The sequence below is a fragment of the Balaenoptera musculus genome, chromosome 17 (genome assembly GCF_009873245.2).
Source record: "Balaenoptera musculus isolate JJ_BM4_2016_0621 chromosome 17, mBalMus1.pri.v3, whole genome shotgun sequence".
NCBI lineage: Eukaryota > Metazoa > Chordata > Mammalia > Artiodactyla > Balaenopteridae > Balaenoptera > Balaenoptera musculus.
In genome coordinates, this window is record NC_045801.1 from 66,143,759 (window position 1) to 66,159,615 (window position 15,857).

Here is a 15,857-nt window from a genome sequence, read left to right on the forward strand (position 1 = left end):
AACTCACCTGCGGACGATATTGAGTACTTATCAAGCAGAATGAAACGCAAAGCTGTCATTTGTCATCTGCATGATGTCACTCACTGCCCAGGAGAGTTCTTTTTGCTGACAAAGACTTCATAGTAAGTGGCTGGGAGAGCAACCTTTCCCAGTCTCCGAAAAGCTAACTGTCCTCCATCAATCACCGGGGGAAGGGATGCTTCCTCCCGGCTGGGCTGGTCCCTCGGCCCAGCCCTCGTCCCCAGCGCAGCGGCGCCTAAGGGGACAGAGCCCTCCTCCGACTGTCAGCACCAGCTTCACTACTGTCCAGAGCCGGTGCAGCGCCGCTAGCACCGAGGTTTGGCTTTGCCGCAGCAGATCTCAACCTGCAAAGCAACATGACTGATGGGCTCTGAGGCTGGAGGTTAGAGGCGACCCTTCCACCTTAAAAAAATCAAATCAAATCAAATCTGGAGGGGAGCACTGTGGAAGTCTTTGCGAATCTGCACAGGAGGAGACTTTGGAAAGGGTTGGAAAAATGCCCCTTTCACTTTAGAACGCTAACCTGCTGAAAGCTGTTCTCTTGGACTTCTGAAAGATAGCAAAGGGCTCATTAAAAAAAACAAAAAACAAAAAAACACCATCTTTCTCTTGACTGTCACGAGGGAGCATCTGTATGGGAATTTCGACTGCCCTAAAATTAATTAGATAGCAGCCCGCTCCAGCAGTCACTCTGTCCCCACACACCTGAGGGTCTGTATTTTGATGCTCAACAATAAATGGGGGTCAGATAAGTAAGCATCACGAATGAAGTGTGAGGAATGCAAAGCAGGAGGAAAGGGACTCCATCGCTCCCTTCCGCGCCTTCAACTCTGGAGGGTGACATGGGGCAGTGAAAGAAGAATGAAGAAAGACGGTGTACCGCTTCCCCCTGCCATACACATTATTGTTGTGTTTTACACAAACACACACGCCCCTATTATTTTAAACTTTATGAGCTGTTTTGTAAACAGTTCTAATGCTTTTTACTTTGCAGCCTGTAATTATTCTTTGGGAGGGAAGAAGGGAGGGAGAGAGAGAGAGAAAGACTCAGTAAGAACTAGGTTTTAAAACAAAAATCCAGTGTCTGCAGCAAGGCAGTCCTGACCACATGATCTGCAGAGCAAAAAAGCAAGCCACCTCCGATTGATCCTGTGGCTTGAGAAAGTCAATACGTACGGTTTGGCGTGTGGTTTTGTTTTTTGTTTGGTAATAACTCGGGGTTATTTCAGTGATTGCGGTGCCTGCTGAACACTGAAAGCCCGCAATTGTTCTGCCCTGACTGTTGGGTTTCTGGGCATTTGTTTTAAATCATGAGAAAACTGATACAAGCATGAAAGGATGGGAAAGCAAAAGAAATGAGTGAAACAATGGCTTTCTCCCACAGAGCGTGCATTAGCCTAAGAGTTAAATACAGAAGTTTCTTAGGGGGTTGGTCCTTGAAGTAGCAAAACTTTGCCCACCTCTCAAAGCCGGCAACGTTGTGTGAAGAGAGAGTCAGCAGGGTTTCTTGCATCCGCTATGGTTTCAACTAACCTCTGCTGACAATGGTGACCCAGAAAATACAGTCAGACTCACAGTATGGATGGAACAGCAGCGCTTGGTTTAAATAATCAGCCACACATGCAACTGAAAATTTTTGACTATTAAGATGCTGATAACATTCCCTGGAACCCAATCAGTGTTCTGGGTTATTCTTTTCTTTATTGTATTTACTTTACTTCTTCCTTTAGGAAAAAGAAAATTAGCCTTAATGGTACCTTGTATAAACTACATTGAAAATCGTTTCCTAATAAAGAAAAGGGACAGCAGAGAAGATGCACGCTTTACCTATAAAGTAGCTTTCCTTTCTGGACAGTCAAAGGTGCAGAAGAGACCTACGTTTATTTTTTCTGCCACAATTTATTATCGATTCAGCGGATGCATATGTAAAAGCCGAGAAATTGAGTGGTAAAGAAAATGGAACTTTCAGACAGGTCTGGCCAGCAGGAGCACTCCCTTTACTAAAACACACAAAACACAGAACTCTGAAGAAAAGTGCACACAGACAATTCTTTATTCAAAAATGACCTTTTAGAACCTGTCATCCTCTCACTGCCTGGTTTCCAGCTCCAGAAGGAAAAGAAGGAAAAAAACCTGACAGACAAAATGCAGACCTCAACAAAGGAGACAAGGATGCAATGTCTGAATTGGATACTTTGTGGCAGACGACAAGTGTCCTTAGAGACTAACAGCTTGTCTTGAGAAATAGTCGAAAACGGGAGAAATGTCAAAAGAGGTTTTTCTCACACATGGAAAGTGAGCTTGAGGAACGGTTGCTGTATTCACGAATCAGGACCGGAACACAAGATGCCTATTCTTCAAGCTCTAAAGTGAAAACACCAATTGTAGCTATGGCCAATTGGTGGGGAAAGTTTACAACACTTTGTTTGGGGCAGTCAAGCCAACTATAAATGTGACATTAAAAGTTTCAAGTCACATATAAAAGAAAGAAAAGACTGGGAAGCCTTCAAGCCAACTGGACAGAAAGTCTAGTTCACATATGCTTGTCTAGCAAAACCCCACACTAAATCAAAGCCCTCATTGCCCCAGTAGGTTTAAGGGGGTCTCTGTCTTCAATAAGCCTCCCATTGTCTGGGCAGCTGGTGCCGAGGTACAGGGGATGGTGGCCATATGCTTGTCCACCACTGTGGTTGTCAAGGTGTAATCTGGGACTTTGGGGGGACCCTGAGATCCTTGTGGTGGAATCCACAAGACCAGAACTATTTTGAAGAATACTGACACTTTATTTCCCTTTTTCACTTCGCTGACATTTGCACTGATGATCTAAGGGCAATGGTGGGCAAAGCTGCTTTTGTATGAATGAAGGAAGCATCACATATAGTTAAAAAAAAAAAACAGTTTCACTCAAGATGAAGCAGTAAAATGATTAATTTGATTAAATCTTGACCCTTGAAGGCACATCTTTTCTTTTCAGTTTTCTGTTTTGAGAGAGAAGGGACACATAAAACCCTCTGCAGCCTATGGAGGTGTGATGCTTGTTGAGGGAAAGCACTCGTGGGACTGAGTTGCCAGGTGAACTAGACACATCTTTTTTCTCTGTTTTTGCTCAAACGCTATTTTTAGTTGAAAGAATTACTTGGACTTGGATTTTTGGCAGACATTTTCTCAAGTTGTAAATGAAATAAGACTGTCATTTCAAGGAAAGCAACTGACGGTATTTGTCGTGTTTGTTGCCAATGACAGAAATCTAGCTTTCAAGTCAAAAGCAGAATTTTGGAAAACTTGTATCTGCTACTGTGAGCTTGGCAGCTTTCCAATATGTAAAACCTTTCTGATGACACTGATGTTGATATTAACGAATGTTATTTCATGGTATTGTAAAATGAAATGTGTCAACACTTAGACTATTTGCATAATTCAATGAACCAATGTTTCCCAAATGACCAAACACAATGTTACAAAATCATACATGGGTAAAAGAAATTCATTCAAAGTGCAAGATGACCATTGGATTTTAATGTAACAGAGTAGGAAAAGCTCATTGATATGGTTTCAGATTTCTTACTACAACTAACCTTTAGGAATCACCACTTGTCAAGTTTTGGTATAGTATCAAAGAAGATCTACAAGTATCTGAAAAAAGCTCTTGAAATACTTCTTTTCCAACTATTTATCCATGTGAGGCTGAACTTTATTCCTATACCTCAACCAAAACAATATATTTCAACAGATTGAATGCAGAAGCAGATATAAGAATCCAGTTCTCTTTTATTCAGATAAATATTAGATTTGCAAAAATGTAAAATGCCAATTTTAGTCACCAATATTTTTTTGGTTGGGAAAATATAGTTATTTTTCATAAAATATTATATATCATTTAACATATAGATTTATTGTTTTTTAATTAATACTTTTAAAAATTCTCAGTTTAAATTTCTAAGTATCAACAGCTAAAATCCCCATAAACACAAGCTTACTAATATAAAATGATAAAAACACAATTTCAATAATATAAAGGGATTCCAAGCCCAAAGAATTTGAGAATTACTGGCCTAGAGTATATTTGGTTCCATAGTTAAGCCTGGCCTTTTACCTCTATGGCTACAGATTTGGCCCTAGTCACAAACTTAATTCCTTTTTTTTCCCCTTAAAGCCTTGAAACTGTCCTAAGTTCTAAATGCCCGCAAATCTAATGAGTGATGACATTCTGTGATGACATTCTGTGATGACATTCTGTGTGTGTGTGTGTTTTAATCTGAGGATAACACAGAACTTTATAAGTGAACGCCCACAAATCTAAAGTATGTGAGAGACAGGTTCAGAACAACCCACTCAGCCCAGAAATCAACCTCTCAGGGGTGGGGCAATGGAATTGTTTCTAGTACAAAGCAATGCCACTCCAGAGAGAAAAAAACAGGACACCATAACCAACCACAGCAGTGGGGAGATTAGGCCAGCAGCATGCAATTATGCAAAGCTGAATTTAGCCAGAACACACTTAGTTTATCGTTAGAGTAAAGCAAAATAGGATTATACCAGCGAGAAGGTGGTATCTACCCTCCCCCATCCCACCCCCCAACGCCAATTGACATAGTTCTCACATTTCCTAGGGTCAGTTTACATGGCCCTTTTCCTTTAATTTTGACTTTCAAGTTTCCCATATATCACTTTTTTTCTTTAAAGGAAGCCTTCAGGATGTGCTAGCTTCTTTATGATATATGTGAAACCATGAAGGAGCTAATTTCTTCTTTTAAAAACCCCATAGCTGGCAAAGTTCATCTACTGTTAATCCCAAGAAAGCCTGTTTCCCGACCTAATTTATTACAACTCCAAGCAAAGAAGAGAGACAACAGTCTCCTTCTGGTGCGATAACATTTTTATACCCCTCGAATAATAAATCTCTTCCAGTCACCCACGACAGCTGAAAAGTGTGCATCTCTGACCTGGAGCACCTTTCGGGAAATCCTTGGCTAAGTGATGAGATCCTCCTTGAACAATGTTTGCTTTTCTTCCCTTTTTTTCCCTTTCTGTTTTCTCCCCCCAACACTGTAAATCCTGACATTGGAAGGAACCTTGAAAAGTCATCTATTCACAAAATTGTTAGCGTTGGTTATCCCTGGGGTACGGTGAGGGAGAGGGACAGATTTTATTTTTTATTTTATTTATGTTTAAGTTGGATTTTTTTCCCATGATCTGTTGCATGATAAGAATAGAAATAAGTAAATTTCCTAGGCTTTCCCTCTGTCTTCTCGTGGAGGAACAGAATAGACAGAAAGAGGTAAGCAGTGATAAGAATGAAGTGAGAGGTTACAGCAAGAAATATACTTTTGAGAGTTACCCCACAAAGGTAGGAACTAAAACCACATAACAACAAGCTCACCAAGAGCATTTTGGAGAATGCAAAGGGTCCAAGACTGAGATTTGTCCAGCTTCTTTCAAATCGAAATTAGCAAAACAAAGAAAACCAAAGTGACCTAAAAATTATGAAAAAAACCCCCAGAAGGATCTGATATTCTTGAAGCAGATGCTACAGAGTGTCCAAAGGGTCTGATAATGGTCACAAGTTTTGATGGTGGCAATGAGCTCCAAGATAATGAGAATAAAAAGATTGTTGAACTTTAAAAAGTGGGGCATTGGAAACTTCAGTTTGGGTCTAGTGCAAGAATAGCATATTGATTAAAAGAACCACAAATGTGGTCTTAGGCATCTTAGCTACTCCTTATGGTATATGATTTATTACATTAAATTTGCCTTTGGTTTCATATATTTATAGCTTATCTGTATTGAAGTATCTGGAGGTATTGCATAAGTCAGCAGAAATAGTTTGTTGCAATAACAACAAGAAAAGAACCCCAAATATCAATGACTTAACACACACTGCAAGTCACACACACAGTGACGGGATCTTTGCTCTGCCCGGTCATTCATGGATGCGGGCTGACGGGGGAACAGTTGTTGTGTTGCTGCAATAGCTGGACCAAGAAGCAGAGGAAGAAAAAAACTGGAGAATCTTGCAGGAGAGCTTTTCATGGCTTCAACCTGGAAGTGACTCAGATCTGTTCTAATATTTCATTGGCTGTAACTAGTCACATGGCCACATCCAACTGCAAGAGGGCTGGAAACTGATGGCACAGCTGAAGTGTGCTGAACACTACTGTTTACCACAAGCATCAAGTTTCATCAGTACCCTATATATTTATCTTTTTTTTCTCACTAGATGCCTGCACACGCACACGTGCATGCATGCACATGCACATACTTAAGATACATGTACAAACATATTCATACATGCCGATACATGTTTAAGTAATGAAGAAACACAATCTTCGTAGCTTAAAGTTCTACCATTCCTAGGTACAAAAAATGCACCTTTTAACAGCTTTGGGAATTTGGGGGACATGTTTCATTTTAGTTTGTTTCCCTGATGTAAATAATCTGGCACAATATGAATTTATTTTAAAGTTCCACAGTTCTTGTGATACATTTAAGTTGAAGAAAATATCTTTAAAAATACAGGTAGGTGCTACATTTAGATTTCAAAAGCACTTCTCAAAATATTTTCTTGTAGATAACATCTATGCAAGGAAAGAACACCTGACTTAGCTTTAAAAATTAAGCCACAGTCAAGAGAGTTCCCACTGGCTTACTTTCTACGCTATAAAGCTTGCTACCAATATAATACTCTTTAACATTTTCTAAGGGTTTAAATACAGAAGAGTGGAGACACAAGTTCCTTCTGAGGGATCCTGCTGGCCTCACACGGAGTCATGACCAAGAAAGGGAGGTCTGGGAACACAGAGTGTGAAAAACAAATGTGCATTTCAAAAGACAACAAATTCTAGTTCTTAGTTCAAGATTTAGGGACAAATTATGGGGAATAGCTCTGTTTTTTAATTTGTTCTTCCAAAATGTATTATTTACAGGAGAACCTTTAAAGAAAATCAAACATCCATCTTTAAGTCAACACCTTTGCTCAGAGACCCATTTCCAAGGAAACCCTAAAATTCAGATTAGTTCATGTATTATTTCAAAAATACTTCCTTCACAAGTTGTACTGGGAAATGCTGGTTTGAGGTTTTTTTGTGTTATTGGCTAAATATACCATTCCAAGCCTTTTAATGACAAAGTCATCTTCAACATGTGCTTTATATGTACCTAAATCCCTCTACTGTCTTCAGATTGTCATCTTTCCTTCAGCTATATACTTACCTCCCAGTGATTACCAAGCATAGCTGTACATTTATCAAGTAAAAAAAGCAACTCTACTTAACTTTCAAGTGAAATTCAGGTCTGCAATCGTGGAAAATATCATTATAGTAGAACAAACTGAGTAGCTAGCAGGCATCTCTAGGAAAATTAATTTATTAATTTTAGCCACAAAGCACACAAAGCATACAACAAAGATAAATTGTCTACCCATTTTTATTGACATCCATCTGATTTATGACATTCTTGTCCAATCAAATTCATCAGCTTACCCTCAAAACAGTATTTGGACATAGGGATATTTATCACAGTCTTCAAGTGAATAGCACCTGAAGAGACACAGTAGGACATTTTTAAAACCATAAATTCACTAACACTGATTCAAATCACAGTACTTGCATAAAAGGCCTGTAGTAACTTGAAACTTAAAATATGACTTCTGTCTTAGCTTTTTGTCTGGACAGAAGCTGGGAAATATTTTAGCTAATGAAAACTCACATTTTATTCTACTGTTATAAAAGAGTGAACTTTATGAAGTTTTAAGCAGAAGAATTTATAGAAGGAAAATTTTAAGAGCTATATTATCACCATAAACAATTATCTGTCATCTGTAAAATAATCTTCCTGAAAAGGCTCAGATTATAATCTATGTCTATGGACATTTGGGGCAAATGTATGTTTATTGTCACTAGAGTATCTTTATAAATAGATGTTTACAGCTGGCCAAGTCCTTAAATCTCATCTAACCATCTATACTACAAACACCCAATGGTGCTCCATTTCCAGAATTTATTTTCTAACTACTCGACTTTGCTTGAAACCTTCATTTCTCAGCACACACAAGACCAGCACTTGTCACACAAAGGAGCTAATATAATTAAACCAGATGATGTGCCCCACAAGTAAAATCAGCCATTCACAAAAGCTGGTCACCAGAGGCCATTTCAAACAATGCATATTTCAAAGTAATCTAAAGTAATCCCTTCTCTCCACAGATTTGGTTTCCATGAAGTCTTAAGCACATGTGTGCTGTAAAAAAGAGGCTTATTAAAACCTGATGTGATATTAGAGATTATAATGCAACACAGTTGGGCTGATTTTAATACCTGAGTCTTCAAGAAGAAAGCAATTTTCGATTTTATTTGTAAGCTTACTAAAACATTATCCATACAAAGGTGCATGATGTTTACTTAATTAAGGAAAAAAATAAAGAATGCTCCCGTTATCTGAATTGGGCTTGTATCAATGTATAAAATTTGCAAATAAAAGTGGAGGAGAAACTAAAACAGTTTTCGCTGATGGACAGATTAGCAAAGCACAGTATGTATTTATAACTCTAAAGAGTGAGGAGCTTAGATTGTTTAGACAATTCCTTATAAAGTTGTGAATCTCCAGTATATCATTCTTTTGGCTCGCTCTGGTGAAACATTATCAAAATGTGTCATATAACAGCATGATAGCTTCAAAATACTAGTTGTCATCATTAGTAGAACTGGATTATTAGGTAAGTCTGGCTGCCTATGAAGCTTACCAAGACCTCCAGTTCTGGCGGATCTCTGGAGGATTTGTTTATTTTTCCTGATCCTTTTGCTATGTCTTGATTGTATTTAGTTTCAATTGTGGATGAAAATACAAAGGATTAGATTTGATATGATTCTGGTCCCTCCATTTCAGGATCTCCTACCTACAGCTTTGTAACCTTGAAACGCAAACAAAGGAAACATGTACATGATCATGAACAGGTTTGCAAAATGAGCAAATGGCAACACCCTGCCACAGAAAATCTGCTGTTCCTCATTGGAACATGGCTTCACAGAACAGATCATATATGAAAAAGGAGAGAAGCAACCTCCACTCTAGAGAGCTAATGTGAAGGAGACAGTCTTGAAAATATGTTATAGCATCTTTGAGTTTGAAGGTGTTATAGAGTAAATGTTTATGTCCCCCTCCTTCCCCATTCATATGTTGAAATCCTAACCCCCAGTGTGATGGTATTAGGAGGTGGGGGTCTTCGGGAGGTCATTAGGTCATGAGGGTGGAACCCTCATGAATGGGATTAGTACCCTCATAAAATGGGCCACAGAGAGCTCTCCCACCCACCTTCTACCATATGAGGACTCTGAGAAGATGGTCATCTATGAACCAGGTAGTGGGCTCTCGCCAGATACCCAATCCACTAGCACCTTAATCTTGGACTTCCAGCTTTCAGAACAATGAGAAATAAATGTTTGCTATTTAAGCCGCCCGGTCTATGGTGTTTTTGTTATAGCAGCCTGAATGCACTAAGACGAGGGATCTTAAAGTTCACCTAGATTAACTTTTAACTAATGAAGAAAACTTCTCTAGACCATCAATGAAAAATGCCCCTGTCTAGGTAACACAGACCTCGTTAGGAAACCTGTTTAGTTTTGGGCAGCGAAACAGGTTAAAAAATTCTCCATTTTATTGCACAAAAATCTGTCCTCTTCTCTTCTAAGTGTTTAATCATGCTCTAGTCTACTGAGCCACACAAAATAATTCTATTTTCTTCTCAATAACGAATGATTTAAATATTTGAAGATTGTTTCCATCTAACTCCTGAATCTTTTCCTCTTAAAAAATATACTTATGTGGTACATTGTGGGAGAACAGTGGAAGTGGTTATTTTGAATTGGGCCACTGGCTTGTTAAGTAGTGGATCAATAGATCCTACAAAGCTGTAGCTACACAGATAGGAAGCCAGTATATTTAATGTCCATCTGGCTCAAAGGAATTCTGATTACTAGGCTACTAATCAATGCTTTCCAAGTTCACTAAGAAAAATTTCCTTATATAACACTACTTTCGTGTTTGGACTAAATTCAACTCAAATATCTTCCAAAATATGCATAAGTAACTTGTTAATCAGTTTTATTGGAGAATAAAGCCAGACAAGAAGATGAAGATCCAGGCTAAGAATGCTAATCCAAGGACTAGATAGTTCTCATTCCTTTACAATTTAGTCATTGATTTCTCTCTAGATTTTGAGGAAGCTTTCCTTCTAAGAAGAAACATCTTCTTTACCACATTTGGCTCCCAGTTTCAGAATACTGAATACTTAATTTTTTTATTTTACTATTATTTTTAAAATATTTATTTTTTTGGGCTGCATCAGGTCTTAGTTGCGGCACGCAGGATCTTTAGTTGTGGTGGACGGTCTCTTCTTTGCAGTGTGCAGGCTTCTCTCTAGCTGTGGCGTGTGGGCTCCAGAGTGCACGGGTTCAGTAGTTGCGGCGTGTGGGCTTATTTGCCCCGTGGCATGTGGGATCTTAGTTCCCTGACCAGGGATCGAACCGGCGTCCCCTGCACTGCAAGATGGATTCTTAACCACTGGACCACCAGGGAAGTCCCTGGATACTTTAAAAGAGCCATGCAAGAGAAGAACAACCATTTTGCTATTAAACAAAGGCCCCAAGCTCAAGTACTTAAATCCTAAGGTAGAGCAGGGGTTCATTATAATCACTGGAGGTCTTGTTAATTATTCCAGAGTTCCTGATTCAGGGGTAGGGCCTAAGAAATTGCAGTTCTAGCAAATTCCTAGGAGACGCTGCTGCTTTTAGTACTGGTCCAGGGTAGAGCAATCAACCGACTAGCATTGGCAAAAGAAAAGGTAGATGGAACCAAGCCTGGAGCAGGTGCTTCAAGTCTTCTCATGAGGGGTGATCTCTCAGGCCTTTGCATTGGCAGAGACAGCTGATAATTCACAAAATGGGACACTTGAGATTGCCAATTATTTCATAGCTGATAGGACCGTTCTGTAAGATCATCTTTTGCAGAGTTGCCGAAAAGGCAAGCATTCCAACACACTCACTAGGAACTGAAAGAGTTTTCTGCTGGAGAGCAAATATCTAGAAGTGTTCTTCAGAGCAGCTTTCAAATGACCCTCTAATCTCCCTTTCTGTGTATTCTCTTTCAATGTCTGAAGAAACTAGGTTTCACAAATCCTTGAATACATGAACTAGCAAAGTCTGACAGTGGCCCCGTGCAATGTCGAAATTTGTTACATTTATTAAACAATTGTCATGCACTAAGGTAGGTTTGCCACCACCAAAATTTGTTTTCCACCTTTAGGTAAATTATTACTAGAGATGAAGGCAGCAGAGTGAGTTACTGCTTTTGTTTTGAGGAAGCCCATCCTCAGTTTGCTAATTCTGTCCAGCTGTCTCTGCCAATCGCCCACTCTGGGTCTTTCACCCTCATCCATCACCTCCTCTTTGAGACACTGGCAGACAAATACAGATGCAGTAAAACAACAAACTGACTAAATGACGCAGTATGATCCCAGAAGATCTCAACCCACCACGATGCATGACGCACGTTAGGTGTTCTGGGAAACCCCGAGCTGAATTCTCCTTCTCCCACTGAGCAAGAGGAGGGAAAGAGATGAAACCACAAAAAAGTAAACTGGAAAAGTAGGACTGAACTTCCCGGAACTAGAACAGTGGGTGTAAACAGAGCAAAGGTCAAGTTTGCAACCTTCCAACCTACTGTGTGCATCTTTAATTCCTGTAGCAGACACTTCTCAGAAGACTGAGTCGTCCTGGTCGAGAAGGGGCAGGAATTCTGGAGTCCGGGTTTTCCAGTTGCCCGACTTCAGGACATAGAGTCCAGCACCATGTGATGGCTGTGCGGACCCAGGCACTTCTCAGAAGTGGCACATCTTGAATTTGTGGCCTTCCCCCTCACCCCTTCCTTTTACTGTCGATTTCTCCTTCATTCCTGACATTCTACTACCCCCATACGCCCCTTGACCACCTAAAGTTCTTCACCACTCCTTCTTTCCTTTTGCTTTCCTGAGTCTCCAACCTTCTACAATTTCCAACATGTGGATCAGACTTTACCTTTTATCCAGAAGTAACAATTTTTGCTAATATGCATTGAACACGTCCCATGTACCAAACTTGGCATCAGCTCCCTTTAGCCCACCATGTACCAATGAAGCAGGCACTCCTATTGCTTTTTTTTTTTTTTTTAATGAGGAAACTGAGATTCAGAGAAGTTAAGGAATCTGTCCAAGATTACACAGCAAGGGGTAGAACTGGGGCTACCTCCCACCAGAAACTTTGTTCGTAACGGTTCTGTTTTTGTAGTATTTTCTCCTGAAGTGCATTTTCACTTGAAAAGATCTTGGAGGCCTAGTGAATTCTGAACCTGCCAAATCAACAGGGAGAATCTGGGGGCAAAAATGGGTGTCAGGTGCTGCTGATGTTTCCAGGCAGCTGTCAATGCGCCTTAGAGCGTCTCCCCCAGGAGCACGCGACAGGGCACTGGTATTGTAGCCACACACCACGTACAGGTCCCCTTTCACCTTCCAAACAGAAGGGGACCCCTCAGAGCTCAGTAAAACAAAGAGTTGTTGCTGGGCGAGAGAGTGGACTGGCGTGGTTGAACATGAATATTCAAGACCACGAGTCACAGCTCCATGAATTCGGGGGTCTCCTCCATTTGTATTTAGCATTGTGTAGTGGCGAGACAACTTGCAATGACTAATTAATCCTGGGTGCCGAGGCAGAAGGTGAAATAATTTGTGCGTAGTCATGAAGTTATTCATTCTCAGGCTCCGAGTTAGCGCCGGAGGGCTTTGCTTTCCCGAGATGGAAAGAAGATCGGACTTGACTTTCTGCTTTGTGCCTGTGATCCCAGAGATCCACACCCTCAAGCCCTGAAATCTTCTAAAGGGAAGGCAGGTGGTTGCCAGCTGTCCTTAACCCACACCCTCATGACATCATCTCCAGTATCACCCGTCCGTGGAGACGCCATCCACTGAGACCACCCTCTCCTCAGCGGGCCCTGTTCCCCGGCCCACAGAAGCCCTCCCCAACTTGCCAGGTGGAGGAGGGGACAATCTCGTTCATATATTGCACATGGCTGCTTGTGGCTGTTTTTCCACCATCTCCTCAAGTGCAATTTTAACTGAGGTTATTCCTAGTAATACCTCAGTTATCTATCACAGGGCAGGGAAGGGTCTCCAAATATGTAAATTTCCATGAAACCTTACTTTAATTATTTAAGGATAGGAGCTTCAAACAAACAAACAAACAGGAACCATTTTAAAGCACACTGAGTTTGCAAAAAAAAAACCTCCCCAAACTCAGAGGCTTGTAACAGAAAAGGAAGGGGTACGTCTCCCTGTGTCACGTGGAGGCTGCAGTGGTGGTGGCTCTCTGAGTCTCCCCGCTCCAGCCCTCAGGCCGGGGCAGCAGCCCTGATGTGAGACATGCCACTCTCAGGACAGACCCCAGACGCGGGAGAGCTGGTGGAAATCTGGAATGCCGCTCGAAGTCATCTGCTTCCATGCGGCATGTGACGCACCTGCTTACCTGCCTTTGGCCAAAGCAATACACACAGTGGAGCCCAGGGTGGGGGTGGGAGTAGGTTTTGCTCCCTGGGAGGCTCTGCAAGTCCCAGGCAGTGGGCGGGGACGCTGAACTCTGGTCACTTCTCTGGTGGGGGAGGGATGGCAAAGATTGGGATCACGATTTAATCTACGGCGTGCACTTTCACAAATTAATCACGTATTTCCTAGTCTTCAAAAAATACTGGGAATGATGTCACTGTTTTGTTTTGTTTTATGGCTCTGGTCATCATCGTTAACATAAATACTGCTTTTAGCTATAATTCAGATTTTTTTTCTGTGGGATACTGGGATATGGAAAGCTGTCTGCGTTAACACATAAATGACACGGCACTGATACTGTTTGGAATTCCTTATGAATACTTTTCATGGTGTTGTTTTACCTCCATCGCTATCTATTATCACTTCTAGTTGTTATAAGTGTATTTACCTCTCACAACTCCACCTGCCCTCTGCTAACACACTAGGGAGATGCTGAAGAGATAGCTTGTTAAATGTGCGTTTAAAGTAAGAGTGAAGACACGAGAGTCTCTCTCAAGCGCAGTACGTGGGTGGGTTTGGCGCACAGGCTTTGGGACAAACGTCTGGGTATGGGCGCTTCATAGGCTTATTAGATTCCTTCTTGTTCTTGTATGTCTGGCTGATTGAGGGTGTCAGATAAGCAAAGTCAGGGAAGATTGGGTTTGGAGTTGACTTCCACAGGAGCACCCTTGCTTTGCCATTTTCCATATTCTTTCCTAGACAGTTGAGTAAGCAGTAAAACTACCTGTCATTTCTTGCTCAATTCTCTTTACTTTAATCACCACACATACTTAATTCAGCAGTCTTGTAGAGCTCCTGGATAAAGCATGATTGGAGATAATGGGTGAATGAGAGAAGAGCCCTGCTCTCAAATGGAGAGTTATATCCAATGCCAGGTATAATACAGATCCAGCAACGTGCTGGCAACTGCCAACTTTCTAAAGGTTGGACAGATATCACACTTGACAGCCCCCAGTTTATATTCAGAAAAGACGAAAACTCTAATTCGAAAAGATACATGCATCCCGATGTTCACAGCAGCAGTATTTGCAATAGCCAAGACATGGAAGCAACCTAACGTCCACTGACAGAGGAGTGGATAAAGAAGATGTGGTCCATGTATACAGTGGAATATTACTCAGCCATAGAAAAGAATGAAATAATGGCATTTGCAGCAACATGGATGGACCTAGAGATTATCATACTAAGTGAAGTCAGACAGAGAAAGACAAATATCATATGATACTGCTTACATGTGGAATCTAAAATATGATAAAAATGAACGTACTTACAAACAGAAATAAACTCACAGACATAGAAAACAAACTTATGGCTACCAAAGGGGAAAGGTGGGGGAAGGATAAATTGGGGATTTGGGATTAGGAGATACACCCTACTATATATAAAATAGATAAACAACAAGGACCTACTGTACAGCACAGGGACCTATACTCAATATCCTGTCATAACCTATAGCAGAAAAGAATCTGAAAAAGAATATATATGCACATATATATAACTGAGTTACTTTGCTCTACACTTGAGACATTGTAAGTCAACTATACTTCAATAAAAAATTTTTAAAAAGGCCCCAGGACTCCCTAGAATGTGCACGATATTTGCTTCAGGTTGATATCACCCTGAACACCATAGTGGAATCAGATGTTCATTTTTTTTCCAATGAAAACAAACCCCAAAGAGCATATTAGCCTGTCAGGGTAAATGAAAGTCAAATATTTCCAACTTGGTTAGTGGACAACTATTTCTTAGCTGGTACTTTTCTCTGATATACATTTAGTTTTCTTCTGAAAGCCTGACCTTACGTTGATAGTAATTGAACTGTGAACAAGATTTTTCATATGCTTAGGTGTTTTCTTGTATCTCAAATCCCATTAGTATCTTTGTTGTTTTGTGGATAAAATAACTCCTCCTATGTTCACAATGCATCACAATTCAGGAAAGACTTTGGCATGAATTATTAGTATTCGTTTTTCACAACAGCTTCTATAGGAAGCTAGAGCAAGCATTATTTTTCCTTCTCCAATCCACCGCCATCCCGTACAGGAGGTTCAGAAAGCTGAAGCTGAAACTCACAATCATGTCTTCTGACTCTGAACCTGGTGGCTTTTCCCCCTAATAAATCAGTTATTTTCCATTTTACCCCATTATTTTGTGAATAATTGCCAACTTAATCATCCCTGGACACAAATGTTAAAAACATACAGACTAATGTAAT

General features: G+C 40.5%; 1 protein-coding gene across 6 annotated transcripts in view; it reads right to left on the minus strand.

Annotated features, from left to right (window-relative positions):
- Positions 1 to 15,857, minus strand: part of SULF1 (sulfatase 1) — a 138,008-nt gene that overhangs the window by 76,650 nt on the left and 45,501 nt on the right. The gene's annotated exons all lie outside the window — the stretch shown is intronic.